At 31.7% G+C, this 23,710-nt stretch overlaps 1 long non-coding RNA gene and 3 pseudogenes across 3 annotated transcripts; 1 reads left to right on the top strand and 3 right to left on the bottom strand.

Moving 5' to 3' along the window:
* Positions 1-1,166: 1,166 nt before the first annotated feature.
* On the bottom strand, positions 1,167-8,583 carry LOC146900207 (uncharacterized; annotated as a pseudogene).
* On the bottom strand, positions 8,436-11,288 carry LOC146900208 (uncharacterized; annotated as a pseudogene). The gene is made up of 11 exons (XR_015022713.1): positions 11,131-11,288; positions 10,772-11,039; positions 10,600-10,687; positions 10,354-10,487; positions 10,178-10,268; positions 9,947-10,088; positions 9,706-9,863; positions 9,460-9,579; positions 9,196-9,366; positions 8,995-9,114; positions 8,436-8,903 (listed from the first exon to the last, which is right to left on the bottom strand). The product of XR_015022713.1 is annotated as an uncharacterized LOC146900208 (transcript).
* A 4,842-nt stretch (positions 11,289-16,130) lies between these two features.
* On the top strand, positions 16,131-19,043 carry LOC146900209 (uncharacterized). The gene is made up of 3 exons (XR_015022716.1): positions 16,131-16,269; positions 17,607-18,012; positions 18,860-19,043. It is a non-coding gene; the product is annotated as an uncharacterized LOC146900209 (long non-coding RNA).
* A 927-nt stretch (positions 19,044-19,970) lies between these two features.
* LOC146900210 (cathecol O-methyltransferase 1-like) lies at positions 19,971-23,101 on the bottom strand (annotated as a pseudogene). The gene is made up of 4 exons (XR_015022715.1): positions 22,949-23,101; positions 21,935-22,245; positions 21,619-21,683; positions 19,971-20,756 (listed from the first exon to the last, which is right to left on the bottom strand). The product of XR_015022715.1 is annotated as a cathecol O-methyltransferase 1-like (transcript).
* Between the last annotated feature and the right edge of the window lie 609 nt (positions 23,102-23,710).

The following is a 23,710-nucleotide window of genomic DNA, read 5'->3' on the forward strand; positions in this document are numbered from 1 at the left end:
GAATAGGCAATTCACTGCCACATGCTTTAGGAATCTCTTAACAGCTATTGTAGTAGAATAATTGAATGGTCAAGAGTAAAGACAAAATATTGATATCATAAAAAGATGCAAAAGTAAGCTGTGCTGAATTCAAATGATAAGATATAAATTTTCTTGTATTCAGCTACAATAATTGAATGTATAAGTGAAAAATACTTAGAAAACAGAAACAATTTCCAACTTAGCAGCTTTGACATTCAATGGCTTCAAGTAAAGTTGGTGTGTGTTCCCAGAAACAGTCAGACATGACTAAACAATGTAGAAACTGCAAAAAAAAAAAAAAAATAAAGACCAAATAAAAATTATGATAGAAATGTTGAATGATAAATTGTATTCAAAATTTTAATAAAGGAAATGTTATAGGCTTCTTGTCTAACAGAGATGAGCATATGAATATTATATTTATAGATAAAGGAATCAGAATCATAAATGGTATCATAAGTAACAGGAATCAACATAAAATATAAAGTATTATATGAACAATTCAGAGGCCAAAACATAATTTAAGTATTATATAAAAAGTGTAGAAAATAATTAGCATGAAGAATAAATATTGCAATTCATGGTCATGATTATCAGTAGGCATACAGAATTGAAGCATGTACCCAGGTAGATCAATTTGTGTATAAAAAAAGGCTAAAATATGATTTTAGTCCCTGCAAATATGCCTTGTTTTGGTTTTAGTCCCTGTCAATTTTTTTTGTAGTTTTTGGTCTCTGCAAAATATTTTGTTTTTGAAAATAGTCTCTGATCCCACTTTTGTGATGATTTGCATACGTGGCACATTATAACTGAACCAATTTTGTAGTTTTTGGTCCCTGCAAAATATTGTGTGTTTTAAAAAAGGTCCCTGCAAATTTTTTTGTTTTTGAAAATAGTCCCTCCGGGAATATTTTCAAACATAAAAATTTTTGCAGGGACCAAAAACAACAAATTTTTTTTTCAGGGACTAAAACCAAAACGAGGTATATTTGCAGGGACTAAAACCATATTTTAGCCTAAAAAAAAACTTGCAATTTGAAAACTCAATGATATTAAAATGAAAATTTCTGTTATGATACAAACAGTCAGATATAGTGATGTTAATATTGACAATAAAGTTAATGAAAACAGGCAAATAAACTTACTCAGTAAAGGTTATCAAAAACTTCCTTGTAAACCACATTTGTGGTGTTGGAAAGTGGTTTTTTGTTCTAGATCATGAATCAAGATTTTTAGACCGGCTTTAGTCCTGACCCTGGAGAATGCAACGTACAATTGACCATGATTGAAGACTGATCTTGGAAAATATAGACCAACACTGTCAATAGTTTGGCCTTGTGACTTATTTATAGTCATTGCATAAGATACAATAATAGGAAATTGTCTTCTGATAAGTTTAAAAGGCCAGGGAGATTGAGAAGGTGACATGGACATTCTTGGTATATATGTTAGGTTGCCAACATTTTTACCTGAAATGATCTTAGCTTCAATCACATGATTGGCCATCCTAGTAACAATCAGTCGAGTACCGTTGCATAATCCCTATACTTGATCTAAATTTCTTAATAGCATTATAGGAGTTCCAACTTTCAGTTTTATTTTATGGTTTGGAAGTCCTGAAGTTCTTAATGTACTTAAGAATTCTGGAGTGAATAACTGAAAAGACTGGCATTGCTCGTTAACTTCTGATCTGTCTATGGAATCAGAGCTGAAGTATTCTTTCTCTTCTCCTTCATGAATAAAACAGAATTAGTTTAGTGAATATGTAGTAATTGTGAATGTATATCATAGAGTCAATGAATAATGATGATTGTGTATACTTGGAATAATTGAAAGAACGTAGTCATTGATTGTATCAACCATATCTATGGTTGATGCAAGTATAGCTCTTTGTTGTAGATAATCAAGATTGTTGTACATATTCAAAAAGTTTGGATAAGTACTTTTCATAATAGCATCAATTGGATCATCAAACTCCTTAATTAACAGGTCATCAGGTATTTCAAAATCTGCAATGCCATCATTTGGCTCAGATATCTTTCCCTCACCAACCTTCAGTATCCATTCGGAGAAAGTCTTTAACTCGTCGGCATCAGATGATCCAGCATTAGATCGTAGGCGCATATTTTTAGTCAGTGTTAGAACATGACATTCATCCCAAATGTATGAAGAATTTATTGATGAATGTACAATGTCTGACCTGTTAGCTCTTGGTACAACTGGTAAAATTTGCCTAAAGTCTCCTCCAAACACAATGACCTTGCCACCAAATATTTTGTCACCGTCCGCAGTGTCAGACATAATGTCTCTTAGAGTTCTATCTAAAGCTTCAAAACAAAACTTATGAGCCATTGGTGCCTCATCCCATATGATCAAGTTTGTAACCTTTAACAGTTTTGCAAGATCGCTATTACCATCAATGTTACATGTTGAGTTGTCAAATGAAGGCACAGGTATTTTGAATTTGGAGTGAGCAGTTCGCCCTCCAGGTAACAAAAGAGAAGCAATACCACTTGTTGCAACAGTTAGAACAATTTTACTCTGACTCCTCAATGCAACAGCTAAAGTTGTCCACATAAATGTTTTGCCTGTTCCTCCGTAACCGTGTAAGAAAAACACACCACCATTTTGTCCATTAACGGCAGACATTATTTTATGATAAATGCCTCTTTGTTCATCTAAATTTGTATAAAATATATGGTAAAACTATGAATTGATAGTTAGAAATAATCCAAATAACACCAATGTATTTGCACTTTACCTGTTAGAGTATTGAATAGTCTTTTGAATTCTAACTTCAATGCATCTTCATCATAGTTAAGCTCATCATAAATCAATCTGTTACCAAGCTCTTCCATGACATAATCTGTTGGGTATGGAAATCCTTTAAATTCCTTTAAAGATCTTCTATTCTTCTCCATGTGCTTTTCAATTAATGTCAGAGTTAAGTTCTTAATTTGATCATCAGTGAGTTCCAAATCTGGTAGGATTAGAATAGAATAAAATGAGAATAAAGTTATTCAATAATAGGAAAAGATGTAAGTAGAATGATACCTCTGTTATTAGCCACTCGTCTTTGTTCGTATAGAACACCATCACTTAACCACTTCCACGTGTTATTCCAAATATGAATTGGCCTGTCCATAGTCGCGGAAAGTAGCAGAGTTACAAATAGTATTCTTATGAAAACACTGGTTGCCCAAACACTCATTTCCTTTATTGCTTCTATATATTCTTTATCATCCCCAAGAAGCCCATTGCATAACATGCTTCCCTAATAGTATCGTAGTAAATGTTATTGACAGTTTTAATATCTTCATAGGAAGTTGGTCCCTTGACAACTGTTAACATCATCCTCAAATAGAAGACTTCACCTGTACTCGGCGGCACCCACATTAACCTTCCAATGGTGTATCCTTTTTTCCTTGATTTCCAGGTTCTTGTAGATTTAACATAAACAAACTTGGACACAAATTTTGAGTAAGTAAGAGACCATGCTTCAGGATATTTAGCGTTGCATTGAAGCCATGATGTAAACATCGATTCAGTAACAGAAGGCTTTAGTAGAACATCATCCACTTGCTCATAATCATTGAAATAAACTGACTGCACGCCAGACAAATGATAGAACAATCTTTCAACAGCTGGCTTTCTTCCATGGATTGGAAAGGCAAATATCCTCCAGCAAGCTTCGCTAGGTGAAACATAGCGACAATCAAGATATTGTTTAATCTCATTAGCATTGGATTGACTTGAGCCATCGGAAGCACTGCAACAGTGATTCTATCATATCCTTTGTTAATATATTTGAATAAGTATTTGATTGAACTTGATTGATTACACCACTCCATATTTATATGAGCTTGATATTTCATCAATAAATATGGATTGTGTGGCACAACATATCTGTTATCCAAGCTGATTCCATTTTTAATAATCTTCCTACCATTATCCCTTCTTCTGTACACATGATAACCTTCATGATCAACAATTGTGGTTGCCTGAAACTTTTTTGGAAAAAAATTGGAACATTTATCTTTTTTTTTTCATGCAAGGGGATGATGGTTTTGCTAAACCACATGGTCCATGCATCATATGAGTGCCAACTAATTTGTATAGTTCTCTATCATTTTCAGGGTGTGGTATCTCAGCAGAAATTATCTGATTAATGTGATATGGTGTAGGATACTTACTGGAAGGGTGCAAGAATATAAGAATATGAGCATGCGGTAGTCCTCTCTTTTGAAACTCAATGGTGTACATATCTATACGAAAAAGAATAATCAGGTATGTCAGTGTTTATAGAATAAACTTTTAAAGCTATTGAGATATATAGAAATAAAACTTACATGCAATTACTTTGCCAAGGATATGTTTTTTTGTCAAATCATTGAGAAGTTCATCAAACTTAATTTTGAAAACCCTTGCTATGATATCTGGTCGGTCGTATGGTTTCAAACCTTTTGCATCAACAAAGCGTTGTATTTCAGGCCAGCTTGGATTGCAGGTGAATGTGATAAATAAATCGGGAAACCCAACAGAACTTGAAATGGCCATACCATCAAAATAAAGTTGATCCATATACCTACGACCACCAACATAACTTGACGGCAGTACAACTCTCTTACCCTGCTTTGTAGTCTGGCCATCTACATTTGCTTGGTTGTTACTCAAACTTCTGTATTTCCCAACTCTTAACTTGGACTGGTTTTTCCTCAACCATTTCAACCTATCAGCCTCCATCATTGTAAAACAATCTACCAAAAACTGCTGAAATAATCTCCTTGCACATAATATTGTCATAGCTTCCATTTTCCTCGATTGAAGTCTAAATGTTAACCATTCTCTTATTGTTAGTAGATCCATCTTTGATTATTTACCTGCAATGATGCCTCGGTGAAGAACATCATCTCTATATCCATCTTCACCATAAGGAAACAACAGGGGATATTGATATGCAAGATATGCTGGATGGAACTCATCAATTCTTTCTAAACGACCACTTTGCCTCTCCATAATTATATCTCTTCTTGCTGCAGAGTCAACATCACCTACTATCAAAGCTGCTACTTTGGAGACAGTAGGTTGATTATAAATCCTTCCATCAGTTGTTCTATCTGATATGAGCTTTAGCTTTAAGTTCTCAACATTGCCTTGCCTTAATCTATCACGGGCCTTCCTAAACGATTTAGCATGGCAGTTGGTGTGATCAAGCATGTTTTGCAAGTTTGACACGGTCTGCATATTAAGATTAGGATTCCTGAAACATAATGGTGGTTTAGTTGATACATTGAATTAATAAAATACATTGAAACCTAAAAACACAAGAGAATATATAAGAAACATTGTACCTTATCCCTTGAACTCTATTTTGTAGTTCGTTATCTGTATCGAATATATATAGCTGTGCAAATTTTGCAGTCTTTCCAGCAGCAGGAATCATACTTCCCATTCGGTGACATGATTGGCCTTGAATTATGATAGTTGGTGGACCTCTTCCTGGTATAATTCCCTTATCAACCTCAAATCCAGGTGAGCTGAATGCAAACATGCTACAGTAGAAACTCTTTAAATTAATACTCGGTAAATTAATAAACTCTCTAAAATAATAAATTTGTCCGGTCCCGACTTGGGCCAATGTAAAAAATTGAAAAACTCGATAAAATAATAAGATAATAATTTTTTGGAAGATCCCTTTATAATTTTCGGTCCCAAGAAAATCATAAATTAATAATTCATAGAAACTGAAAAAAATATATTACACTCTATTGAAATATGATTCAATAGTTGTCTGTTTTCCTTTAAAGTTCAAAAGTCATTATTGATTTCCAATGCATATGAACACAGTAGTTACTAATTTACGTTGAGTCCCAAGGTTCGCTGCAACGTAATTCTAAAAGGCATAGACTAATTTGCCTTTTTGTTTGGTATGTCCAATATAATTACTTAAAAACTCTTTAAATTAATAATTATTAATTTATCGATAAATTAATAACTCTCTAAATTAATAAATTACTCCGGTCCTGACATTATTAATTTATAGAGTTTCTACTGTATTATATAATCTTATGTTCTGATTAAATTGTTTGCTTTCAGTTGAAGAATTGTTGAACATAAGATCATGTAATAACGGAGAAGGTGTTGGCAAGAAAGGTATTTGAACTTTGCCATTGCCACAACACATTCCAAACTCAGGATTAGAACTTTCTCTTGACTTCCTCCTACGCTCTTGGTACCACATGCATGCATCACATTTACGACATTCAAAAGAAGGATCACCAATATCAGAATAACCTGAGATAATAATAAATAGTTGTTAAAGTTATATTGCATTTAAAAGACAATAATGATCTTGTAGTAACAAAGGATATTGACAACATTACATGCTTCTAAATTTGGGAGTTGTGTATTGTTATTGCTTGACATAACCTCATCATCTTCACTGTTGTTAGATTCAGATTCATGATGTGACATGAAGGCTGCTTGTTCTTCAGTATCAACAGAACTTGTATCATCATTAGAAATATCAGGATTTGGTATTTGATTATTGACTCTTGATGATGAAGCTCTGTCTGTGTCAACTGCAGAAAACCTGTTCATCAAGTTTACTCCTTGTTGATTGAAGTTAGTCCGAGTTCTTTTGGGCATTTGGAAATCAGCTGATGACGTTGGCTGTGTGAAATTTGGAAGAGTATAAGGATCAATAATGTTTGGTGTGGGCAGTGGTGTTTTTCTGTTAGTATTTATGACAGAAGGTATTCCGTTGAACCTTGACATTTTTCTAAGCACAGGTGTGTTGTCATTAAGTGACATAATAGGTTGGTTACCCATTGGTGTCTGAATGTTAGTATTGCTTGCAGAACCTGAAGGAGCAAAAGAATGATGGTTCATGTTTAGAACGTTTATGTTAAATGGATGTTTAGGAGTGTAGTTACTGGTTGAAGGAGTGATTTGAGTTGGCCCATGAGTTTTTTTGCCTTGTTTTGATTGCTGTAAATTTGATTGAACTTGATAGCTAGTGATATTAGCAAAAGTGGTACGCTGGGTTGTAACATTGACGTCAAGTTTGGCTCTCTTCTCTCGCCTTTGTTTCAGATAATTTTGTCTTCTCAATCTTCTTAAAGATGCTTTATTCTTCTTTGTTGTATCATCTTCATCCTCTATTGAGTTCTCAACTTAATTTCAGAAGTTGAGAAAGATAATACAATTTGTTAATGGTATTACTTAAGCTAAAATAAGAAAGTGTTTTATGAATTTGTAAACTTATCCTGTTTTTAGAAATGGAAAAGAAGGTAAAAATTTCAAATCAAATTTCAAACGAAAAGATGCTTCCCTCCAACTTAAAAATGATCTTTGAATGAAAATTTTGGAAATGAATAAGTTAAAAGAGTAGATTACTAAGTCTTACAATATTATAATAGATTCTAAGATAAGGACTGTGTATTACCTTTTTTGCATGTACTTAAGAAGTCCTAGGATAAGGGTGCTACAGTGAAGCTACAGTGAAGCTTACTCCGTTTGCAGTCTGCTACTGTCACATCAGTGCTGTAATTTATACAAAATTTTAATTGTTAATAATTTAATAAAAATATGCAATTTAATAAAAAGATGCAAAACATGTAGTGGATGCTTTCAAACCTTAATTGTGAAATTGAAATTTGAATCGAAAATAAACTTCCATCCAATTTGAAAGTGAAATTTGAATGAAAAGTTTGGAAATGAGAAATGAAAAAGAGGTTTATAGTAAATGTGATAATATTATAATAGTTTGGAAGATAAAGTAAGTATGTTACCTTTTTAGTATGTACTTAAGAAGTCTTAGGAGAATGGAGCTAGAGTGAAGCTATTCACATTTTATGTCTGGTACAGTCACATAACTTCTATAACTTAACCAAAAATATCATAGTTATTGTATTGAATAAATCTATGCAAAAGATGTAGTGGATGTTGGTTGTTAAGTGCGTAAAAGACTAATTATTAATTTTAAATTAAATTCTCTAAAAGATAATACCAAATTTATGTATGTAATATTGTATGTAGCAGGTATATTAGAAATGATTTATCAACCGTATGTAATATTGCATAAATATAATACCTGCAAGATTTTGGTGATTTACTATGACATAATGACTCAACCGAAAAAATTTGTTATGGTATAAACCATAATTAGTAAGCAATGAAGAAAGATAGGTTTATTGACTAACAAACTGGACCATAATTCATGAAATTGTAGGGAATAAAGTGATTGTTCCATACTTAAGGTAGGGTTGTTAGTGAAATAGGTTATTTACGGAAACTTGAATTTTACATTTCATTTAAAAGGACAATCTCTTGAATTTTCAATATAATTGTTCAACATTTTCCTTAAAAGTGAGATTAGCGTATAATCAATCATGCAGTAACATATATAAACATTGACAAAGTGCAAATATATAAGATTGATGGTCAATAATAGTCATGAATGAGTTCAGTGGCATTCAACCAACATTGAAGCTGAAATATCAGTAGAGTAATTGTCTGAGTAGGTAATAGATAAGATAATATAGGATAATGAAGTTCCATGAGGACATCCTCAAGACATTCAAGCAACAAAATATAAAAGTTAAGAATAGTTTATAGTCCAAAAGGTGGCATTATATTAATGTCATCAACATCAGCCTGCCTAGTTCTTGATACAACACATATAGGGAAAACATCTAGCGCTCGGTCTTTGGAGTTTTGGCATTTCTTGGAGGCTTACTAACTTTGGTAGCTGAACGTTGAGTAGGCTCTACATCTTGTGTAGCAGGTATGACTTTCGAATCAGTGTCATCCATGGAGAGTCTTTTGCTCGGAGTAGTAGAAGAAGTTACACTTAGATCATTTTCTCCGCAAAGAGACTCCTATATAATTTAGAATGGAAATAAAAAATCTGAAAACATAACTAATATGATATAGGCAGGATAAACAAATGTATATGATGTAGGGACTTACAACAGGAACCATAGAAGTATCCATTGATGACAACTCAAGAGAATCAAGTCCAACACTTTGCTTACTTGAAGTTCATATATCTGCCATCTCAAGTCCAAGAGGTTGCTTACCTGAAGATGTCTGTATGGAAATGAGCATTTGTAAATAATTGGATATAGTTTGAAAGTGGTTGAAATATACATAACTGTGTATAGATTTTACCTCTACCAAACCAAATTGTTTCTCCAGATTTGCTAGAAGTGGTTCACTCTCACTAACTTGGAGAACAGAACATGGATTTCCTCCTGGTAGTGCTTTTATTTTATAAACCTTTTTCTTGTATAGCAATTTATCAAGAGTTTTTGGGTATGTGTGTGGATTGGTAAGACCAACCTAGTTTATATGATTTAAAGATTAAACATGAAAGAATAAAAGCAATATGCAATTATGATAACAAACAGTAAAGCAACATAATGGAGCACTCACCCTAACCATCTTTTTCCTCAGATCTGCCGCAGAAATCTTGAGTATGGAAGCAGACAACTCATCCCAGAAGATTAATCTGATTGTTCTTCCTTATGGACAGCAGTGACTTCAACCTTGTATCTAATATTAACAACAAATGCTTATCGTCATTATCAGCGGGGATAGCTAAAATGTGAATTCGCAGTGCATTATGAAAATGAGCAGGCATAGTTCAGTATTTGGCTGTGATATTACAGTACAATATACCTTGGCAATGGCTCATCATTTTTATGTTTATGATAACACACCCACTTATCACCTTCGAGGTTGACACTTCTAGTGCAGTGGTTGCATCCATCATAAGTCCAACCATGTCTGGTAGCATTTAACTTTTTGACTTCGGCAACGGTGACACATGATAACTCCTGTACTCAAAAGTCTAAAATGGTGAGAAAGAATTGAAGATGGTTAAATCAATTTCATGAAGATAATAGTGGTGAAAAAGAACCTGAGTGATATTAGAAATCTCAGCAAGACTAAGAAATGTGGCATTAGACATAGTATCAGTGTTTTGTAAAAATTGGGAGCCCTGACTGAATTGGGAATATGTTTGAGATAAGGAAAGAGCATCTGATGGCAGATCTTTAAACCTAAGTCAAAACAAACATAAATTATGCAACACTAAATATTCACAAAATATTGAGCATGTACGGGATATGAATAATTAAATCAAACATACTTTTCTTTGAACAGCGCAACATCTAGTAAAGGTGGATTGAACATAACTTGAGTTCCATCCCAAGTATTTGTGAAGCAGAGTGGGTATGGAGCTGAAAATAATGGTATTTTTAGGTTACCAATTGGTCGAATCTCTTAGAAGCCAATGAATGAACAAATTGACAAATACGTAGGTACCTTGTTCCGGCTTAACCCTTTCATGTTTGATAAGTATAACATATGGTTGAGGTTGAGTTCCATCAAATTTGGAGAAGGCATCGACACACAGCTTGGCATGATCATCCCACAAGCAACAATGAAGAATATTGGCACTACAAAAGCACAGGTGAACCAACAGTTAAGAAGTTGTGAGTTTTTATATTGCATATGACAAATTAAAATAATCCATCAATATGAAATATATGAGTAATTCAATTTAATTACCTAGCATCTTTGAGGGTAAAAGTAATCGATCTTAATCTCCCATTTCCCCTGTTAGTATTTGTCATTTCTTGAAAGGCTCCAATTACATCTGATGTACATTTAAGACCAAAACAGATGTTAGATGGTTTGACAAAGTAAACTAAATGATCTGTCATTAAACACAAATACTCACCAACCAACAAATCTGGCCTGTATTTACCAGCAAGGACTTCAGCAAAGTCCTTGAAGTTAAAGCTTGCCATAGCAATGTCAGGAAAATCTTGTTTTTCAATCACAGTAGCACCTGTGGCCGTGAGCCTGAATCTATGATCACAAGCCTTGACAACCAAGTCATTGGTGCTAACCTTAAAGTTCTCCATTTCATAAGTTTGATCCAACGTCAGCTGAGGTTTAAACTTTGCAAGAAAGTCTTTAGGGAGTGTAATATGAATTACATCACCCTGTATGGTTTGATATATGTAGTTAGTCAGTAAGGTGTTATTGAACTTAACTCAATGAAAGAATGAAATAGGATAGAAAATAAAACGATACCTCGGCATCCTTAACGATCATTTCAAGATGTTCACTTTTGTATTTGCCAATTACCGGCCAGAGATCAACAATCCTCACAGCAAGGACCCACACATCTTACTGTCATCAACGTCTTTAATCTTATCAAAACCACGAGCAACCTCTTCATAATCTTCCATTCTACATTAAGTTAAAGAACACGGTTTTGGTAAAAAAAATGCAGCAATTCTTTCAAAAAAAGACATACTTTAAGTGAATCTAAATACATCAAACTTGAAACCAAAATATATAAACGGATGTCAACAAAAAACCAACAAAAAACCACATTTTTTTTCATGATTTTAAACACATGACAACTTAAAATCAACAAAAAAAAACACAAACTTTGTCTGAATTTTAAACACATCAGAACTAAAAATAAAATAAAAAAAACAGGTTTTTGGTATTGGATATTAATAAAAAGAGAACCTTGAAGTAGAAGAACAGAAATCAAGAGCATGAAATGATACAAAACATCTCTGATTTTGGAAAAAAATACAAACAGAATCAGCAAAACAAAGAACCAACATTCATAATAGCCCCTTATGAAAAGCATGAATCAATTTTTGGTAACATATGATTAACAATAACCTGGTAACAACTGGAATGCAATGTTTAGAAACACTTTAGAAACATCAAACAACATAAAAATCATTCTAGGTCTTATGAAATTGGAAAATTCAAAATATAGCTTAAAATAAACATAGGTCTGTTATACAAAACACATAAAACAGAACAAAAATAGCAGCACCAACCCAACTCCCAAACATTGACGCAAACCAGAAGAAAAAACCACCAACAACAGATCATTATAGTAGATCTACAACAACAAATATGGCTACAATCGAAAGAAAATCTGAAGATGAGTAAAAAAAAACCTAGATCTGTATTACAAACCATTAGTTTATGCGATTTTACCAGTTAAAATTTGAGATTTAAAAAAAAATGGCCAGCAAGGGAAAGAGTATGAAGAAGCGATACCTTTGAGCAGTGAAGAAGTGATGTCTTCGTTGGAATTTTTTGAGAGAAAAGTATGAAGAAGTTATGAGAAAGAGAATATGAAGAAGTTGTGAGAGAAAATGAAGTAGTAGTAAACCAGATTGATAGATAAATTTTGAGCGGGTAATAGCCTATGTTGGAGTAGACCGTTGGACAATAGGTTGCTTGTGTCAGTTGGAACCGGGAAACCATGCAATTTGTTGCTATTAACAGATTTAACCTTAGTCTCCCTTTGTATTTGCATAATGAAAAAGGGGTAAAAATGTCATGGTCAGAAAAATAGAAGGAATCAATGAATGATACAACTACTTGTTACATATGTATCCTTCACTTTATTGAACTAACAGTGCAATGAAAAGGGTAAAAAGGTGAAAGTGTGGTAAAAAACTCAAGGTTCTCCCATTTCAAAATTTATTACCACGTTACCCTCCAATAAAGGGAAATTACAGTGAAGTAAAAAAATTTGAAGCATGGACAGTTGTGAGTTTTTGATAGGCATTTGTTTTCTCATATATATAACTAGTAACAAACCCGTGCTGACGCACGAGTACAGTAAACGTTTGTTATTTGTAAAAAATCATTAATTTATATAATATATTATAAATAATTATCATAGGTATAACAATTATCCTCAAGGCACTATTGACATGGATTTATCTCCTAGTTCATCTATCTGCAACAAAAAATTTCAAATTTTTTTCTACCACAACATTATACAAAAAAATAGTGACACCTATCACCACTGTTTTTTCTATTATTATTATGATAATTTTTTTATCACACATCAATTCCTCAACTGTTCACACGTGATATGTCATAACCACAAATCAATGACCCATCAACTTTTTCTTAAAAAAATACACATCAACTCTTTATTTATTGTTATTTATTAATAATGAATAGTTATTTTTTTAACCTAACCAAGTAAACATAATTTTTCATCTCTATGCACCAAAAAAAAAAAACTTAACCTCCTTTGCTTTTTCATCTCCTCCGTGTACCACCAATTACACCAACCACCTTTCAGTCACACCCATTTCACCTCCGGCGAGTTATATATATATTTTTTTTGAATATTATCCACCATTTCATTCTCCTCTCTTTCTTTTCAAATCAGATTTTCAGAAGGAGTTACCTTTAAAATTCATCACTTTTTTAACTCATAAAATTGAAAAATACATTTATGACCTGACCACATAGAAATATTAGTACTCTTCTAGCTGTTTTTCATCATTTATTTACCCTCTTTGATGTTTCTTGGAGAGATAGAACATTGTTTAACATTCCTACTAAGAAAAAAAAAATTCCACTGTTAAAACAAATGAAGTTAAAGATGACTATGACAAATAATGAGATTAGCATTTGAAGGATAGATATTTGAGCATTTGATTTTGTAACACAAGAAAGCATGTCTATGAATGAAAGTAGAAATGTGTCCAAACATGTATTTTATGTAGATTTTATTTTATTTCTTGAACTCTTATTTTGACTAATTAGTTATATATATTTTTTTTCAAAACAGCAAGTATTACTAAAATCCAATAGAAATGGAAGAAAAAAAAAAGAAAGGATCGTTCACTTACCCATGTTTTCTCATCATTTACTTCTGCTTTTCTTTTAACTTGTATGTGCTTTTCTTCTTGTTTTATAGTTTGCTGGAGACACAAGAAGATCATTCAACATTCTTGTAACATATATGAAGTAGAGATATCTAAGATAAGAAGATGAGAAGATGCAAAAGCTATAAAATGTGTCCACTCACTTCTTCTCCCACTTATTCATTGTTTTATTTCCTCTTATATGTATATTGTTTCTTATGCATTCATGGAGAATCTTACAAAAAAAGAAGCTTCATTTAACATGTTATAGAGATTTGATATGAAGAGGGAAAAAAATTAAAGACAATGCACAACCAAAAAGTGATTTTATTATCATCTTCATACCTTTGTGATGATAAAAGAAGTTTCATTTATCTTCATGTGTTCAAGATTTTTCTGCAAAATAGAGATGAAAAAATGGTTAGAAAAAATTGAGAAGAAAAAATAGTATACATAAAAACAGTGAAAGAAGAAAAAGGGAGAATGATATAATAGTGAAGGAGTATTAGATGATATATAAAAGAGTATTTGAATTTTGAAATTTGAATTTTTGCCCCCCAAGAGTACAACTTGCAGCATTGGTAAATGATATAAATGCTGACGCAAAAGTAATTTATCTAGTTGCAATGTAAGTGAAAGATTGTTTTTGTAGAGCAAATAAACTAAACCAAATGCCTTTAGTAGTTACATGACATCATCATAGTTAATTTTGGTCATTTAGTTCAATAAAGTATTTTTTAGACAACTTTTACCCTCAATTGTGTGATTTGGCAAGCAACCAGCTTAGGGTAATAATATATTTTCCACAACATCTTCTCTTCTTATATTAAGAGAGATAGATAAACGAGTAGTCTTCCTTTGCGACATCCCTCAAAATCTGATGTACACCATTAATATATATATACACACACACACACACACACACACACACACAAATATATACATACACATAGATACATACATACATACATACATAGAGCATGTATCAAGTGAGAGGAGCTTTTATGGTGAGAGATGAGAGGGTTAAATCATAACCCTTAGATCAATCTTTTTGGTGGTATTTAATTTTTAAAATTGTAGCTAATCTTTTCAACCCTTCACATTCATCTTTTAGCCTTCGCCTAGACTGATGTCGTTACTCTTTCTTTCCTTTTTTTTAATTTGTTTTTTTTCCAAATTTTAAAGCTAATTGAATCATCAAATTGTTGTTTCTAAACGTGAACTATGAAACAATTGAAGTTAAATGAGAAACCTAGATTAAAAAAAATATGTATATGGGTCCTTCCTTCTTCCCTTTCCATCCTCTAATTCAATCGAAGGTTTTTTTACTCTCTATTCCAATTGTTCCTTTTTGCTCAGATCCTAAATCAATTGAAAAAGAAGGGTAGCTGGTTTTCTCCCTTCCATGAAATTGTTCCTCTGGAATGTGGGGGGGGGGGGGGGGGGTGGGGGGTCTGGAAAAAATAAAATAAGAACCATCGATACAGGAAGAGGTGAATGATACAGGAAGGAAAGACTAAATATGTACAAACTTCATCTCAACCGTTAATATTGATCTAAGGGCTATGATTAAACCCTCTCATCTCTCACAATAAAAACTCTCTCACTTGATATGCCATCTATATATATATATATATATACATATATATATATATATATATACACACACACACACACATATATGTATGTATGTATACATAAATGTATGTACACACACACACACACACACACACACACACACATATATATATATATATATATATATATATATATATATATATATATATAGGGTGCATATCCGGTGAGAACCAAATATCTTATATGAGAAACGAGAACTTTCTATATCAACCATCAGATTTAATTAACGCGTGAGATTCAATTATTTACTTAAATCCTTATGTGTAGTTGATATACAAAATCACAAGTTAACAAATTGAGCTATAATTTAGGCACGATTTACTCTAGTTTTTTGTTTGTTGCTGTAACATCCCGATTTTCGTTAGATTTATTTTATTGTTTATTTATGTGTGTTTATTTATGCTCGTATATGATTATTTGCCTATGTGTGTATTTTGACGTGTTTAGCGTTAGAAGGGTATTTTTGTCTTTGTGTGGGCAAGGGTAAATTAGTAATTTCATTGTGAGGATTATTTTTAGTGCTTCTAGTGAGAACCATTATTTTTACTAAGTTACTAGTGTGGTTGTGGTAATTAATTATGAGCTGGTAATTATTCGATAACTTTAATCGTAAATGAGTAAAGACTTTGTGGATTAGTTATTGAGGGTCTTAGGCCCATTAAGACTTTTAAAAGGGTTAAGCCCATTAGTGTGGACACTATTTAAGCTCTAGTCTTTGTAGAAAAAATAGGGTTCACATTCATTTCATAAGATTTTGAGAGAGGTAGAGAGAGAAATAGCAAGAGGAAGAGAAAAAGGGTTAGAAGAGAGAAGCTTGAAGATCAAGAAGGTGATAGAGATTCTAGGAGCTAAATTGAAGCTTTTGCTAGGTTTGTTACCAATAGAGGTAAGGGGGCTAGTTTTCTATCATAATCTCTTAGTTGTAATCTCTTCTCTAATTATATTCAAAAGTGTTTAATTGAGATAACTGATTATTGTGAACTTAATTGTTGAAATTCGTGCTCTTGTTTTAGTGTTATGTTCAGGTATGTGAATTTGATGATAATTGAATTGTTGATGATGAATTTGCATGCTCATGTTATATAGAAATGGGTACCTTGTGAATTATGCTCAAATTGATGAATTGTGATATTGTGTTGTTGAATTGTGATGAATTCATGGTTTAATGATGTTGTTGTTGTTATGAGATGTTGTTGTTGTTGATTTATGCCATGAGTGTTCCATTTTATGCAGTTGTTGTTTTAAGAGTTTTGATGAAAATGGGTCATTCATAGTGAATTGTGATTCTTGATAAATTAAGGTGAAATGTTAGTGTTGTTGTGTTGATATAAGTTTAATGAACTTCTGTTTTTGGTTATAAGATTGGGTTGTGAAAAGTTTTGGGAAGAAACTTGTGTTTTTGTATGAAGAGCTAGTTAAGTGATTTTGGAAAATAAGTTGATTTCTGCATAGTCTAATGCTATCAAAATCATGAAGCGATTTTACGAATCATGAGGCGATTTTGACAGCAACAATAGATTTATGTATAGTCTGATGCTGCCAAAATCATGGGGCGACTGTATAAATCATGAAGCGATTTTGACAGCCCAGAAACCTTAAAAATGCGCTTTCTTCAATCCAACTGTTTCCAAACTTATTCCTAAGTGTTGGGGCTTTATCCTAACTATCTAGGGGTGCTTTTAAGAAAGAAATAACTTTGTACAGAGGGTCTAATGAGTTCTTGTGTTGCTTGACATTAAATGAAGTAATTTTGGGGCGAACTTAGGCTTTTCTCAAATTAGTTTTGGTAAAACTTTGAGCTAATGCTTGATAGGTTGCCAGTGGTCTATGTTTATGCTTACATGATTGATTAAGATTGAATTGTCGGATTTCATACCTGAACGAGTTGTCTTGCTTTGAAAAGTGTCAATGTTGATCGTTTTGTAAAAGAGAGACGAACTTCGTGATTTTTATGATTTTGTCGTAGTTGGCCGATGAAACGTACATGTATACTCAACCGCACTTATATGTGATCTAAGTGTATACATAGTTGAGGCATTAATGTTGGTTTACTTGGTTTTGATTCAATTGTCTCAATTGTTTTAAAGTTGTAAAATGATAGACGAACTTTGTCGAAATGATCTTTAAGGCCGAATAGTTTACAAGTCTTTTGTGAATAGCTTTATATGATTGTATGAAGGTGTGTATGAATGATTGATGGATGTTGAATATGATGTCTTAAAGGAGAAGGAAATGAACTAACCAGCTTGCTAGGAAAACATTATCTTGAATCAATGCCAACAAACAATGGTCCTAATGAAACACCATCAGAATTAGGAGCAAAAAACCTAGCAACAGGAGCCATACTATAAAGTCTATGAAATGATCCAAGCTTTTGTTCATCTTGAATGACCAAACACTTTAACACATCATGGGATGCAAGAAGAGCGAGAATGCGATCCAACATTTTGGGAGCATCAGGATTGCTGCAAGAAATGCGCGACGCAATCTCATTTTACAAAGTTGGCAAATTTTATTGTGGAGTACTTTGATATGTGGTCAATTTTAGATTTGTCTTTGAACCTGGAAACTGCAAGTTTGTAGCTGAACTTGACCTGAAGGATGAACGCCCTTAATATGAAAATCTCAGGTACTTATCCCTAGCACAAGTACGCATGCATTTCTAGGTCCTCTTCCTAGGTCTAAGATAGATAACGACGCTATTAAAGCCATTTTTCCTAGCTGCTACAAATACTCCCCTAGGGTTTTTGAGAAAGGACCTTACGCTATGGATTTCATGGGAACTAGAGTGTTTAGGTCAACCCCATATTATGATAATGAAGCCTACCTCAACTGGCTAGCTAAAGTTTTATTAATCAAATTCTTTTAATCTAAAGCATGAATTTCGGGTTTTGACTCATCTTAAGAGAACGCCACAATTATAACTGGTTGAATTATGGTGATATTAAAATAAAACTTCTACTGATATATCACGGGGTAAATATAGGCCATAAACTAATAATTAGCCGCATTAATTCCAACAATAAAAGAAGAGGAGATTTAAGAATTCCTTAGTCGTTGTTATACTTCTGAATCATAACAACATAATCTCGTATTGGGAAGGACAAATAAAATCTTGCAAACCATTTCATCTCTTTTAATTTTTTTCTTTATGATAAATTCCACTAATTATCAAGTTGAACGACAATCCATATAGAGACGATAATTTACTGCTTTATTACTTGTTACGATTTGGTGCACTTGCCAATAATTGTCATTTCATCCATCAATTGTTATGATTTAAGATTGATTTAACTATGATCGATGAATTGTTGGGCTGGTCTCAAAATATGTTATTTAATTAAAGATAGTGGTTTTATGAATTTAACACTGAAAAATAATATCCTCGTTTAAAGGTATGGATGACGTTTTATCCCTCGTTTGGAAACTCATTTAGATTTTTTTATCTCACTCCACTATTATTTAATCTTTTTCAGGTGTATACAAGGATCATTCAAAGTTCGATCACAATTGATTCTAGGTTTAGGAATGTTTTTTTAAGTTGCTTACTTAAAAAAAAATAGTTATGTAAACAATTATTTGAGTTTAATGTGTAAACTAATGTTTAATTGTAAAGCTCAATTTAAAAGAAAGATGTAATCAAGTTTTTAAGCATTTCAAAGCAAGTTTTCCATGTATCGTTCTACATATTCTTCTGAAAATGAGTTTAAATTTATATTTTATAAAAAGGGTGTTATAAAAGGGACACAAATGTCTAGATGCTAGTGACAAAGTTTATATTTCTGAAGATGTCGTATTTGATGAATCAGAGTTCCTTATGTCAACCTACTTTCTAATTGTGTTGTTATTTCCTTATGTCGTATCTCATATCTCTGAATCCTCCAAGAGCTATTGTGTTGTTATTTGTCTGGATGAGAGTATTAGTAACTTCATCAACAATATTAGACTATCGTAGCATCGGTTGTTAGATTAGTTAGAGAATATTTAACTAACTCTGTTGATGTGGCAAGTTAGTTACATGATTCATCTCATTCGAGTTCTTCTATATAATGCAGACTCTCTCTATTAAATCATAATCAAGTATCATAATGAAAATATGGAAGAACTTGCAAGCAATATATCTAGTCATGAATCTTAACAACTTGTAACACTATCAGAGAGAACTTCGATACATATGTAATATTTTAAATATTTTGTTTTATTTTTTCAGCATATAAATGCACATAGAATAGTATTTGTAATAAGCAAACAAGTAACCCTATTCGAAAGAACTTCGATCCCATATAGCAGCACTCAAGTTTTTTTTTTGAACGGCGAAAAACTATATATATATAAAAACTATATTAATAAAAACTAGTGGGTATCCTAGCAAACCCTTATATATATATATATATATATATATATATATATATATATATATATATATATATATATATATATATATATATATATATATATATAGGGTTTATCTAACATGTGCAACATTGCACATGTTAAAACAACTAATAGTAGTAATTTTTTGGAAAACAATAATTATTTATTCAAATGTTTTATACTTAATATTAAATGTGCAAGTTCAAACTTTTTAACACGTGCGAATTTGCACATGATAAAAAAACTCATATATTGTACAAAAAAAAACTCATATTAAAAATAGAAAGGAGTACAAATAGTACGAAACCCAAATTTAGTTGGTAATAAATCCACTCAAAGAACACTAGTACATGTTCTTTACTTAAAGAACTCCATAACCCAGAAATTACAGACACGACATTCATATCTGATGCCACTAAATCCAACTATAGTTGCCAAATCCATGAATTCTTGCTTAGTTCGCTCTTATCCTCCTGAGTATTGAGTCATCATCAGAACATCTAATTGGGAGGTCGAAGCATAACCATTATCAGATATAGGGTGCGTTTGTTTCAGCTTTAAAAAAAATAGATTTTGAGTTAAAAGAATCTAGAGATTTTTTTTTTAGAGATTTTTAAAAAAATCTAAAGCTATTTCTGTTTGTCTACTATCATAAAAATCATTTTTTTGAGATTTGAAACACTTACACTTGAGTTCCTTGCATTAAGAAAAAAATAGATTTTGGAAAAGCTACTTGAAATAGATTTTCATTTTGAGGCTAACAATGATTTTTTTAGCAAAATGGATTTTTTAAAAATCTCAAACAAACACAACAAAAACTAAAAAAGTGATTTTTTACTCAAAAAAATAGATTTTTTTCAAAAAAAAATCCAAAACAAACAGGCCCATAATAGAAAGAAATGCCTCCAAAACAATAACCTTTCCATCATCAGGAATAGCATCATAACAATTCTTCAAAAGCTTTAAGCAATTATCGTCGCTCCAATCATGTAGTATCCACTATAAAAATTTAGTCAGTATACATATAAACTAATGTTATTTGATCATAAAAAAGTTAACATTGTATTTTGTGCACGGTACAAAAACGTATTACAGATAATTGATGATCAGACACCAGAGAAAAAAATTTAAAGGTCAAAATGTATCCTTATTACACTAATCGATAACTTTTTATTAGATACATACATATTTAATATATAACTGAATGTTTCAGAAGATTGTTGAAAACATGAATAAAATCCCTTAATGACATTTACTACTCATATGGGAGTGAGAAACCTCAAAGCCAACTACGTTATCATGAACAAAAATAATAAGGGAACATATTTTTTGCGGTTAAAAATTGATATTTAATGAAAGTTTTGACAAAAAATTCTAATTTTTTTTAGAGATTTTGACAATATTATACACATTTCTGCAGAATTTGATTAAAAAATATATGAATTGATTTAAAAATAGGGACCAAAAGTGGTGCTTAAAATTTATAGCCTAAAAAATAAAAATAAAAAATTAAAGGGACTAAAACGAAAATTTGTTATATTTATAGAGATCAACAACATATTTAACCCTATTTTGTATATGGTTTTAATATTTCCTTATTGGAGCCATATTATAGCTCAATTAAAAAATTGTAGCATTCTCCACACTAATGAAATTTAGAAACACTAGTATTCACATATTATCCAAACAAGTTGATAAGCGTAACCAGAATTGGATTGAGGACTACCTTTAATATGGTTGACCCACTCTCTTCAATTTTGAAATAAATATTAACATTTTTATTTTCATAAGAAAAAGAAGATCTTATTTGTTGCCCTAGCTATATCCACCTTACCGAGAACAATAATTCATATTTACTCACCTTCATAAAGATGGCATCTGCTTTTGGTACACTTTCAAACATATCTGCTCCGATGTGTTCGACTCCTACACAAGTAGTTTATTAGTTATATATTCCCAACATCAAATCATTTGACACCATGTTACTTTTTTTTCATATTAACTATTTTTTAAGCTGATTTAAATTTTTTAGTTGAATTAAAATTATGGGTACAATATCTACTTTTTTTATAGACGTAACAAAGATTTTTCTTTTGAGGAATAGAATTCTCTTTAAAGAAAAAAAAAACAAATAAAATCTTTTCCAAGGAATATAATTGTCGTGCAATAGGTCATACAAGGATAAGAAGGGGCATGTTGAATGACATGAGGCAAGTCGAAGTTGATACCATGTATATCAGGATATTTTGATGTGATCAAGTTAATGTTGACTCCAAGACCACCTCCAACATCAACAAGCCTTTTTATGTCCTTGAAACCCTTGTAACTCTCAAGAACCTTCTTCATAACTATCTTGGTATGATTGATCATAGCTGTATTGAAAACTTGGTTGAACCTTGAGTCCAAATTTGGATAATCAAAGGCATGTGTGCCATGAGCCATGTTGAATGGAATACCCCCTTCTCGAATCGCATCATTGAGCTGGGGCCTAAGAATGAAAAACGAAAAAATGAAACAATTTAATTCATCCAACGTTAAAAAATTAAAAATATTTGTAAGGAAACTTTTTATAATGTTTTAAGTATGCATGAAAAAAATTGTTCAAAAATGTATGAGGTTTAAAGAAAATTAAATAACTTTTAAAGGCATGAAGGACAAAAATTATGTGTAGGAAAATTTTGTGGAGACGAAAGCATGGCACAATTTTTATGGGAACGTAATATAAAATTTGATAATCTTTTTATATCTTGTAAAAAATATCTAGATTGAATAGAACTATATTTATGTTCACTCTTTAAAACTTATAATTGTCTCCATCGAAATATCCAAAGACTAATTGAATAGCACAATAATTCTTGTATCTCAAGCACATTCCTCTAAAGTATTTCTTTCAAAAAAATTCCTCTAAAGTACTGAACTAATATTTTTATTTTGGTAACTATGTTATAATCTATGTACCAAAAAAAAAAAAATTATATTATAATCTCTCAATCGAATCAATAACTAATATATCTATTAGGCTTCCAATCATAATTTTTTTATTCATCTGAACAAATCTGAAATATTTTTATTCATATGATCTAAGTCCAATTTTATGTGACTCAACATAATGTTTATACCAAGTGTCCATGTTTATTGTTGAACAAGTACCAAAGAGTAGATGCAAGTAGTGGAGAAGGAGATGAACTTACCAGCTAGCTAAGAAAACCTTATCTTGACCCAAAGCCAATAAGGGTCCTAATGAAACACCTTCAGAATTAGGAGAAAAAACCTTGCAACAGGAGTCATACTATAAAGTCTATGAAATGATCCAAGCTTTAAGTAAATCTAAACACTGAATTAGTATTACTAATGTGCTTAACTAATGTATATAGCTTTAAGTCCTTACTACCACTGAGTTGGGTGAGGTATTTGATTCGTTTTCCAGTTGTCTTGTCTTGTTTTTTAGCTATATTGAGGTTCGTTTTTGGTTTTGGTTGTTGTCAATCCCCCACTATTTTTTGTATTATATCACTCATAAATCATAATATAATTGTACTTATTCATTTATATACTTTCTTTCCTGACAGTGTTATCAGTCATTTTTTATATGTAACAGTTATGATTCCTGTCTTTGGAAGTAGTTTATTGGGAGAGGCCACATCTCGATAAGTATATTTTTTAGGGTTAAATAAATAAATACTCTCCCTAAATATACCAACATTTGATTTTAGTTCCCATAAAATATTCTTTAAGTTTTTGATCCCTCTAAAAATTTTCATTTATGAAATTAGTCCTTGCTCTAGTGTAATACTATATGTAGAGCAGGGACTAATTTCATAAATGAAAAATTTTAGAGGGACTAAAAACCTAAATAATATTTTATGGGGACTAAAACTAAGTATTGGTATATTTAGGGGGATTATTTACTTATTTAACCCTATTTTTTATTAGTGAGTGAATGTGGCCTAACT

Source organism: Medicago sativa, chromosome 8, assembly GCF_051527215.1.
Source record: "Medicago sativa cultivar Bolivia chromosome 8, Bolivia_mono, whole genome shotgun sequence".
In the NCBI taxonomy this organism is placed as follows: domain Eukaryota; kingdom Viridiplantae; phylum Streptophyta; class Magnoliopsida; order Fabales; family Fabaceae; genus Medicago; species Medicago sativa.